Below are 11,834 nucleotides of genomic sequence, written 5' to 3'. Positions count from 1 at the left end.
CACAGACCAATCCACCTACTTTGATAGCATAAAATTGTTCGGGGATTTTAATGTAAAAACACCTGCGCAGAGCTTGGAGAGCAGAGCACTCGGGTGCGATGGGTTGATTGATTCCATAGTAGGTTTCTGAGTTCATCAGGTGTGCTCGTGCCTGCAATGCTTTTCACAAGAAGCTAGTCAGAAAAAGGGGCACGCAGCTACGCGATTCTAACTGCTCTTGGTTTTGTAACTCACTGCTCTTGGTTTTCTACGTGGGAGTTGGTCCGGATAACATATCTCAACGAGGGATATAAAAGGGCGAAGGTCAATGAAATGGGGTCCTTATAGGTATCTGCCCATGTTCAATCACTGAAGTAATGAATCTAAACAAGAAAACGAAGTAGAAGTGAAAAGCTTTTCTAATATATTTTTATATCTCTTTGCTCAGTTTTCCCCTTTAATGTCCCTCTCCATTATTATTCATAGTAATGTGCTCCTCGCTGAGCTTTATGATTTCCATTGTCATTCTTCCCTCTCCTCTCTGATTGCTTTTCATCGTCTCTTTGCGTTTACCCTATTTTCGTGACTCTCCTCTCTTTCTTCTCCCCGTACCATTATTTTGATCGTTTCTGAATCTTGAGATTGCTTCAATGCATTTGATCCCTCTCCTCAGCCTTCCCCTCCTAAATCTTAGAATCCTAATGCCGCAGGTGCTATGTCGGAAATCCATTTTTTTATCCTCTGCCCCAAGGAAAATCAAAGAAGAAGAAAGCCCTGGTATTCTCTACTTGAATTCAGAAGATTCAGATACCGAAAGCAATAGGAATGGGAAAGCGGAGCGGGCAATAGGTTTATGACTGAGCACTAGAGCCTGGAATAGCAGGAATGAAGGTTGGGAAATATGCCATGCAGAATTCCAATAAGTTGGCACTGCTTTCCCTTTCCATATGAAAAATGGAGAGGAAAAGCATGGGTGGACCAAGCGTTTTAACCGGAATCTAGTGACGGAGAAAGAAGAAAGAATGGGAAGAAAGCAGCCATGGGCAAGCTTTAATTAATAGAAATAAGTAGGTGTTACAGACTTTAAATTCGAGTGAAACGAGCCTTTGACGTAGTCACAAATTCGACTGCCCTTTCACTATTATTATTATTTCGAGTAATAGCGGAAGGAGTGCCAAAGCCCATTTTAGTAGAAAGCTACTGCCCTTTTCTAGTAATGCGGAGTGACATAATCAATCGAATTCGACTGGTTGGTTCCCCTTATTAGTCAATTGCTTTTGACGTATCAGGTGGGAATGGGAGAGCCTCTTTTCTTTCCGCAATGGAATCGGCTTAAGCTCGACCTTTTCTTTCATTTCCTATCATAGGGATATAAAAAGAAATCCAATTGCGTTTTTCTTAGTTTAGAATATCAAAAGACATCCCACAACCCGGTCTTAGGTTCAGAGTCGCTTTGTGGGAACTTCAAGAGAGAGAAGAGAGATCATAGCTTAATATCAAAGGTCAGGTATACCTGCCTACGTTCGGCATACACATTCACTAGTTCCATTCGGAACCTTTCTCTAGATGGAATCCTGATTCGACTTTCAAATGCAAGAGCAAGAATGCCGTGAGGGAGCCCTATCTAAAAAATGCAAGGCCAGATCCCACTTTCTTTAATCGAGCGGGCAAGGGATCGCAAACATCTTTTCTTTTCAGAGAAAAGGTTTTCAAAAGATATCCCGAAGGGGTCTTAGGTAAGGTAAGGAGTGACAGATCTATTCAATAAGCTGGCTCTTTAAGGGAAGATAGGGCATCTCCTAAAATGTGGAAGTTTGGTGCTTTAGAGATAGGGCCGGCACGCTTTGCTGGAAAGCAATAAGTCAACAAAACAAGGTAGGTCTACCCCCTAATTAAGGTTTCGCTCGACGACCCTGTATCCATTCTCGATTAAAGCACGGAGAGTTAGGTTTATTATCTCCAGTTTGATGCTATCATCTCCACGACTTGGTTCTTATGGATCTCCTCCAGGTCCTAGGCATCTTGTCTCTAGCTCTGCTCTCTATCGGTAGTAAAATTAGTACTTTGTCTTTGCCTGTCTCTGTCCATTCCTTCAACACTGATGGACTCGGAGTGGCATAACCCCTTTAATAAGAAGCATAAGACCTAAAGCGAGGAGATAGAATCGAAAGAATGATAGCAAGTTCTTTGAAAGTGCGAAGAAAGCCAAGGATACGGTGGTGTGTAGGGTCTTTCAAATCAATCAGGAAAGCGTGAGCTGAGAAGGAACACGGCTTTCCGCGCCTTGACAAGTGGATCTACCAAGAATAGCTTTTTCAGCCGTTAGTTATTATATAATAGCTCGATCCGCTCACGCATGTGATTGATTTCTCCCCTCTCTTTCGAAAATCTTCCATTCGAACAGGAAGATTCCCTTCTCGCTGTGTATCCAGAACCTGAGGATGATGAGGATCTATAAAGGTTCTTTGATCGAGCTCTCGCTTCGGCTTCTTTTGTTGCCGAAGACCAGGACCCCTCTTATTTGCCGAAAACCTGTCTGTTTAGGGACTCTTTCCTTTCAATGGACATACTTTCCTGGAACTGATTCTACCTTGAGAGCGGTTCCCTCTTTTCTGATTCCTTCCCTTTGACCACCGAAAATACAACTTCTAATAGCCATTTCTATTTTATAGATGTTTCAAACAAGTGATTTTACACTTTGATCCTTCCTGTCTTTCCCCGATAGAGGAGTTTGACCCTTCCACTTCTGCCTTTGCCCTTTGTACTTCTTCCCGCAATTGAGATCCCTGTTAAGGAAGAATATCTCGCTCGTGCTTTTTTGTGAGGAAATCGCTCTACTTTTTCCAGCGATGAGTGATTGAGTAAGGTCTAATTCAATCTGTGTTATGACCTACCTTTTTTGATTGAAGTAAACGAGAGCTTTACTTCTTCTTTTCAAACCCTAAGGTTTGAGCTCGTCCTCGGGTCGGATTCGGATCCTTTTCTCTCTTTTGAAATTCCATAGATATAGATGTCTCGACTGCCGAATCCAAATCCTTAGAACAACTCGATTCCGTTGATTCACTGTCCATTTGTCCATCAACCGGATTAATGGTCAACGACTTTGACAGCCTTTCCTTCACACAAGGTTTTTAATCCATCTCCCCCGCTTAGGGCAGTAAGGGGAAGTAGCGATATTCCGATTCCTTCGTGGGGAATCAACGAAGGCAGCCGCTCCAGCAGCTTTAGTACTTAAGTTAACGCCCCAGCCCTTATCCCGCGATGAGAAGGTAGATGCGGTAAGCCAACTCCTATCCTTCTTGCGGAAAGGGCATTCAATGCCATCTTCATTCCCTTCCTTGCTTCGAGGAGCAGGTCGAATAGTCAAAGAAGGGGATGGCTAATTCCAGGAATAGAGTAGCATTCTCAAGCACTACCCTCCGTTTTTTTTCAGTCCATATAAAACAGTCAATCTACCAGCAGCAGAGGCTGCAGATACATGTCCACCACCTGTTTATCTACTACCATAAGCGGGAGCAGTTGCAGGTAAAGAGTGTTGTGAGGGCTTTCATTTGCGCGTTAAGGGCAGTTTCTGTTATAGCACTAGAAATCTGTGCCGTTAGTCGAATGCTCGGAATGAAAGAATGACTATTTCCTTGCTGGAACATAATGACAACCGCAGGAATTCGGAATAAGACATGTTAAGTTTCTCCTCTTTCTGTCTAATGACTACTACGACATGCCTAGACTATAACATTCCTATGGAGTGCTGCCCATAGATTACGGAACACTTGGCATATGTTGATTGAGTCCCGGGTATAGCTCCCTCACTCGCTCTACTTTGAATCACGAATTAGCGTATGAAAAGCGGCGATCTTTCTCTATTTCTTCCTCTTCCACCAAAACAAACAAGTTGTTTTCGGGCGTCAGGCAAACTTAGTTCTTCGTTCCTCCGGTAATTGGATTGATATATAAGGATTGGGGTTGTCACCCGTATGCTTCTTATCTTTGGCTTCGAACAAGGGGAGTCCTTTCAAGCTTCATCAAATCCATGGCACAAGGTCTGTTTTTCATTATAGAATCGAGCAAGAATCGGATTGTGAATTAGGATTGTATGCAAGAAGGGATTCGGAAACAGGAAAGCGAGTCAAGTAATCCGAATACGTAGCCACTCTCATTCTAATGCTTATATCCAGAACTAGTTCACCGAACAAAGGGACAGAACTACTGACTAAAGTGTAGCGAGCTAATACCTAAACTTGAACTCTGAAATAGCACTCATTCATTCAATTATTTGAAGCTAAGGTGTGGGAAAAGAATACATAAGGTTAGATATGAACTAGTTGACTGTTCGATTGAGGGACTACGATGCATTTTACTCATGTTTTTATTCCATTCCAGGATTCATTCATATTCGACCATAACGAGACTCAATAACGAAACTAGGGCCCTTACTTTCCCAACTAGAGCAGGAAACTTCCAACCAAATAGGAGGGACCCGGAAGAAGAGATAAATGACAACTATCTCTAGAGAATTGAAAAGAGGTGTGCAAACTATGTTATTGAATCGGCCATGAAAACCTAAAATGAAGGAATAGGGGGTCTGGGATAAGCATGTATTGGAGGCGGGTTTCCCAATAAGTCAATAGCTATCCTTCGCTATCTGGGGCTAGCTCACTCTATGAGATAAGTCTCATGTATGGTTCGAAGCAGTTAACTCCCTTTTAAGGAGCGATCGATCAGCCCCGACCATGACCGGTCTAGAATCTCTCTCATTGAGCTTCTCTTTTGCGCCTGCTTTCTTCTTGATTTATTGCAGCAGCTAGTCTCCCTTTTCCAAATTCGATTATAAGTGAAGTGAGTTATGTTTCAAGAAATTCCATCCATTTCATCGCCCAGAATAATACCCAGTCCTACCAATCTCTACGACAATCTCTGGTTTACTTTAGTTGATCTTTTTCTATTATGAAAAGCAAGGAAACACTAGTAATGGTGGAAACAGAACTTAGAAATCTAAGGCTGAAGGCTAGTTTCATTAACGAGTCTCACCTATTTCTTACTTCCCCTACCAGCCCTACCTACATCACCTTTCATATGGAACAGGCATGCTTTAGTGATGGGGCTAGCCGCTTTCACAAGAAATCAAACCAAACAAAGACACTTAGCATAGGAGTAGATTAGGGCATCTAGTGCTCTGTTCATCGTCTGAGGACTCTAAGGTGCCAAGGGAAATAGCTCCATCCCATTGGATATCCCTAGCCTTGGTGGATCAGTGCAGTGAGAAAAAACTCTTCCATTCTATCTATGGTAGATAAAGGAGCTTCAAAGCCGTAGCCATCCTCATGGCCTTTTCACTCTACAGCCGTTGCACTTTTTTTATTAAATGAAATAGTTCGTTTTCTGGCTCTTAACTCGAAAGTACTAACTAAATAGGGGCACGGAGAAATAAAGAAGTGTGGGGGAGAAGCAGCCGAGCTCATTCCCTTCCATTCCTGCTCTATAGTAGGGGTTATGTCCCCCTTTCCTAGTGAGAGCAATACGCAATGCTGCTACAAATAGAGATAGTGCCCTATCCACTGCGAAACGGTACTCTGCTTCAACCACACGGTATGGCTCCCTCATTTCAAACCAAGCTGTAGACCGAGTAGGAAACAACTAAAGGTTCCGGTCCAAAGGTAAGAAGATCCGTTGGTTGGAAATCCGTATCAATTGTTACTGGTTCTCCCGTTCTTGGTACTGTGTCATGTGACTCTAAAGCCCCAACTAGGCTAGATCGAGATCTTGGTCCTTGCTAGGCTTACTCGCGTAAATAACCCCCATGTCTTAGGTGTTCTCGGGGGTAAGCGAGTCAGTACAATCGGTTGCACAACCGTCCAGTCCATATCATAATTGTCATAATCAATCATATCAGTAGGTGGCATACTTGCCTGCTCAAGTCCATCTACTATGGATGTGGGCTTGGACCAAGCCATCCCCAAACACTGAACCGGATCTTGAAAACGGGACTGAACTGAATCCGACTTCTTGGTAGCCCAGTGGCTTTTGGTCCCCATCGGAAAGTGCTGAATGGATTGCTCCTTGCCCAACGACAAAAAGAAAGAAATTTAGGAGAGGATTGATAGGTTTAAGCATTCAGGGCTGGTCGCTCTTATGGATACCTGTGAGCTAGAGTCGGGAATCGAAAAGGAGACAACGGAAGCCGTACAGATCTAGTTGGGAATGTTGTTCATGCAGTGGAGAGCGTAAATGACCGGCCCTTGAGGCGCGAGTAGACTTATCATATAGAAAGGAAAGAGATAAGCGGAGGGAGGATGGTTTGATGATAGCCAAGATCTCCATCTCATTTGTCACTCTCGTATTCTTAATAGGAATCGGCAAGCAGATACAACCACTAGGCCATTGCCATTCGACTAGTCTATCAGAGTATCCTATGAAGTCAGGTCCAGTAGGCGCAGGATGCGCTAAGCCATTCGATCTTCCTGCTGGTGGTCCACCATAGAGCTCCTATGTAGCCGTTTGTTTTCTCGCTTAACTAATTTGTATGAGGTGATACAGCTGAGATCAGCCAACGGTTCGAGCACTTAGCACAATGTGCCACTTAACCGGACGAGCGCAAGACCGGGTCTACCTACCTTATGACATTTATGAAAAACGAACGTTGTATTAAGGGGTTTCTATCAGTTAGTAACAAAGCCGGCAGTATCCTTGAATTCAGGGGTCAGCTACGGGAGGTATGTCTCCATGTGTGCCGAAGAAGCGTCTATCATTATACGCTGTTTATCCAATCCAAAACTGATTCGTTTAGTTGGTAGAACCCACGCCAATATCATATTGACTCTCTCTCGTCCAATAAGAGTTTCCGAGAGTTACTTTATTCAAATTCTCTCCTTTCCAAAGCTCCACAAGGGGGTAAATAAGGGGGAAGAGGAGTTCATAGAGAAAAAACAAATGCAAAATAAGGATTTTCTTACTGTGTTTTGTAATCTTCCTATTTTAGAGAAAGGTATTCTCCTTTTTTTTGCTGTTTTAGTTTTGTTAGCTTGCATTTGGCAAGTAAAAAGCTATTTGAAGAAGATTGATGCCGCGTACGTTTCGGCGCTCTCTGATTTCGCTCCGCGAAATCGAATTCAAGCTCAAAAAGCGGGCTATGTGGCTCTGCACGATTTGTCATTCTCGTGGTTGAGGGGGGTCAGAATGACCGTAATCACTGTACGTAAAAGACGTACAGGTAAAAGGGGGGTCTGATTTTCAGACATCGAGCGTGCGGGATATCGCTTTCAAAAAAACCTGTCGCGTCCACCATGGGCGCGAAAAGCAATTACGCAGATTAAGGAGGCACTGAACTGTGAAAAGAAAAGCGACTCCTTATTGGTAGAGGATAAGTGGGTCCTGGTCCAACCTAAGTCAGTTCAAACCTGACGAGTCATAATCATCTGTAGCAAACACTACTGACCACTAACTTGATCTCCGATCAGTGGTGAAGGTTGTGAGTGAAACGAGTGGTTTATATACAGCATGGTAAAGAGCAGCGTAGGGCTATACCTGGCAATTCATCTTTCAAAGAAATGGAGTACTAACACGTCGACTCAAAGCATCAGCTACTTGATTTGTGGCTCCTGATTTGTAGACAATGAGATAGTTGAATCTCTCCAAATAAGCTTCCCATCTTGCCAGATCGACATGTTGATGATCTTTGAAATGCTTCAAGGCTTGATGGTCAGTATAGACAAGAAACTCCTTAGGCAGCAAATAAACCTCCCATGTTTTCAAAGCTATGAATACAGCATACAACTCTTGCTGATATGTACTCCATTTCTTCCTTGCATCACTTAGCTTCTCACTTCTGAAATGGTCTTCGGTGTTGGCCATTCTCTGATAGCAGCAACTTTGGATTCATTCGATAGTGAGGAAAATTAGGAAGACTAGCACCAGGAATTAGATCAATTCGGTGCTGAATATCCCTCATGGGTGGCAATTGTTGAGGCTCTCAGGTAGCCTAATTCTCCTTTCGAACTACGGAATTCGGGTTGGATATGGTGATAAGCCAAGCCTAAAACTACCATCGCTTAACCCGGTGAAGAAGAGCTTCCAATCGAATATGCTTAACAAACCCAGCCGTCGGGCTACGAGTGGGGATTTCTAGGGAGATTCAAGCTGTGGCTCCGCTAGCTTTAGTCAGCATAAGAACAAAGAACTAAATGGGTCTCCTTAGCCTTTTGTTAGCTTCGGTGGCCTGGAGTCTTCTACGGGGCATCTCTTCTTTATAGATGAGAAGTCGATTCAGAACATGCAAGAAAAGGGTTGATGGAACCATGCAAAGAGTGCTCATTAACTCACTAGCATCCCAATAAAATCATTCCAAAGTACTTCTCCATTTCGGAACAAGCTCTTGGTGAAAAAGACTGGCGTGTAGTCCGAAAAGCGCCTATGGAAGATCTACTATTTTCCTTCGCACCAAGTCAATCTCCATGCATATATTCTGCCAGTTCTCATTCAATCTCTTTTCATCCGGGAAGCTTCCCCGCAACTCCAACTACCGGAAACATTAGCTCGAACATTCGAGTTAGAGATGAAAAGGACCGCCCTTCAGCTAGAACCCTCCCTTAAAGAAATGAAATTGAGTCAGTGACCCTATGAGAGAGGAAGAGTTCCGTTGTGTCCAGTCATCGTCTATTCAACTCAAAGAACTTCTAGTTTGATTAGCATAAAGAAAGTGCCAGCTAGGCCAGCCATTAGTACCATAGCTTTCCCAAGAAGGATAGGAGATGGATCAGACTCTTCAGCGGGAAAGAATGCGATCAAAGGACCCTATGAATACTACTAGCCATAGCTGTGGATGTGGCCAAGAAGCAGGCAGGGAAGGAGATGTCCTTCTTTAAAGGAATTTCGTTAGGGATCTATTCCTTGAATCAATAAAGCAAAAGAAAAGTCTGGCAGTGCGAGAGGCCAATATGACTATCTATATCAGTTCTTCGCCTTGGTCTACTCCATCATGTAGTGAGTCGAGGTCTATCCCTAAGGAGAAAGACGAAGCAAAACCCCAACGATTAGATTATAGGGTTGGACCCTATTTTTTCAAGAAGGAGCATGAAGGTGCCGAAAATAGGGCTTTTATCACGTTTGAGAGTTGTTCCCTCTTAGGGCTGAAAGTGGAAAGTCTTCGAGTATTGTCGTCCTTCTATTGATAGATTCAGGATTCGGATAGATTCAGAGAAGGCCAACATATCTCGATCTGGTCATTCACCCGATATGGGAATACCTTTTAGGAAGGCAAGACTAGAAAAAAGTCCGATTGACCGAAGATGTGAAGAAATCGACTGCATTAGCCCTTCATAAGGGAATACCTGACTCAGTCAATTCTTTAGTTGACATCGAGATCAAGTCCCATTGACTCTCTTGGAGGAAGATCCGCCAAGGGGCGAAGCGGTCCAATTCAATGTTTTACTGTTACGCTAAGTCACTCTCCTATTAGGAAATTGATCTAGCTGCTTATCCTATAGATAGAGAGTGTCGGCAATCACCTCCGCTATTTCAGCTATTGTCGGCATAACAGCTTTGGTAGTATACCTACCTAAACAGATAATTCGTACCATGATTAGCAGACCCTTCTCAACTCTAGCGATTTCAAGCGGACCAGTCTCCAATTACCTTGCAAAGCGTTAGCGCTAGCCAGGTCAATAGTTCAAGTATCAATGAAAGTCTCTATTTCAGTAAAGTAGAAATGACAGCTGTTTAGGTAACAGAAGACAATGCCTGCTAGAGGTATGATTCCGATCTTTGCGCAAGCAATAATATATGCTATGGCACTTTTTTTTGCACAGCTCCTCTTTAATGCCAGTTGGTGTGAGGGAGTTCGCTGGGGATGTGAACTGTTGAATCATGAGTAAAGATATCCATGCACAGAAAAGATCAATAGGTTGAAATCAGATAAAGGCAAATATGGCTTTGAGGAAGAATACGAACGGGATTCCACATTCATAGGCTATTAGGCAGGTTTGGATTCTCCTGGCAAAGGCAGATATTTCTATGCATTCCTCTGCCAAGTCCAGTTCCTCTCAGTCTCTCGATTGCATCGGCCAGGTCCTTCCGATAAAAGCTCATCCCTTCCTCCAAGAGCTATCCGTCTATTCGAAGGAATGAAAGATCATCCGGAACAAACGCTAGATTCAAGTCCTTTGGTTGCCACCCACCACTAGTGGGAGAGGCAGAACAATGAATCAATTTCCTAGATCCAATGGTTTCTCGGGCGATCCCATTCCCATTTCCACCTATCGAAGCCCAACCGAGTGAGGCACTTCCACCGGATTCGTTCAAAGCTTTCCATCGGGTCAAACAAGCGACTCTCGTTCCTCTGATTCACCCGGTACTCTCCACCTGTTGTGGATCCGAAGCTAGCCCACCTCATGTTCCCATCCATGGATCCAAGCTTTAAACTACTCATTCATCTTAGGCAAAGCACTAGTTGGAAGTGAAGAGGGACTATTAGCTAGCTTCTCTTGTTTCTTTACTTGTGGAATTCATCAAATGTAGCAGGAAATAATTACCAAGTGTGTACGCTCAATCCGTAGCTTGTTTTGGTTAGCTTTATCCTTGAAAGAATAAGCAGCTTCTTGTTTAGGGCGGGCTATCTTGACTCTTGAGCCTGAGAGGGAGAAGGCTTCCTGCGTGGACGGATTAGCAATCCCTAGTCTTCCATAACGCGTATTGGACTTATGTTTCCTCCTCCTCGAAGATGATGGATCTATGGTTACGACCATTCTTTATGGCTCTGTACCAATAGTACAGATTCGATTTAGGCTCTTTAAAGAATCACCCAACTGGTTTGATTTCTTTTTTGCAGTAATCAGAAAGTTCGCTCTTTTTCCAGACCTGTGGCCTTGGAGTTCATCCCCGTCCTCTGCCAGGTGAGAAGGAAGATGAGAGATACGTTCCTCGTCTTCCACTTTCTTCCAGGAAAGCCTTTCACCGAGCGAGCAGCTAAGCGAGTTCATCCGCATCTGTTGTCGTTCAGGTAGGTCTTTGGTTGTAGTAGTGTAGGCATAGGAGAAGACTGATTCCTAGCCTTTCTATTTACTAAGGTCAGGAAGGGGGTAAAGGGGGATCGGGGGAAGGTGAAAAGTTGAAGTTCATTCCTCCCTCTAATTCCATCTCAGCCTATCCGCCACAGAACAGGGGCGGGCTCTTTCTTCTTATTCTTGCGTGACATCTCGGTAAGGCTTTAGATATATAGGAACTAGGGAAAAGAACCTCTTGCCGTCCTTGTCGATCGAAAAAAAGTAGTAAAATAGAAAAAAGGATTCAAATCTGCGTACTACTCCCTTGCTTCTTGAAACCACCAATCCATTACGATGCCAGCAAAGAAAACCAACGCTTAAGACGCTATTGGAGACTCGCGTAGCTATTATTCGAAGCTTATTAATTTATTTACTGCGTTCAAGGCATGACCGCGTGATAGGTGTCCTTTTCCCCCTACTCAAGAAGAAGAGTTACATGTGAGTTCCGATCGTGATATGACAAACAAATCTTACTTTTGCTTTCCCAAGCTGGCGCATAACCTCTGGACCGATAGGAAGATCGATGACCCGCATCCTACAACTTCAAAGAAGTATTTGTATCACACCCGAGCAATGGACCGGGGAAGGAGTTTCATTCATTTACAGAGTTTGGAAGCGAGGACGATCCAGGATCGACTGCTATCTGAAGAAGTGGAGTGGAATGGATCTGATTACCCATTGGCGTCTGCATTGACGCTTCTGACTAGCCCTACTCTGTGTCTTTTGCATTTCCTTATTCATGTACTCATGTCTATTTCTATTTGTATGATACTTATATTGCAATCGATCTATCCCTTGGTCCTGCCAATCGAATTGTTAAGT

Source organism: Triticum urartu, chromosome 7A (assembly GCF_056163025.1).
Source record: "Triticum urartu cultivar PI428250 chromosome 7A, HENAU_Tu73, whole genome shotgun sequence".
Lineage (NCBI taxonomy): Eukaryota > Viridiplantae > Streptophyta > Magnoliopsida > Poales > Poaceae > Triticum > Triticum urartu.
The sequence above is the reverse complement of the archived record's forward strand: the minus strand, read 5'-3'. Positions refer to the sequence as shown.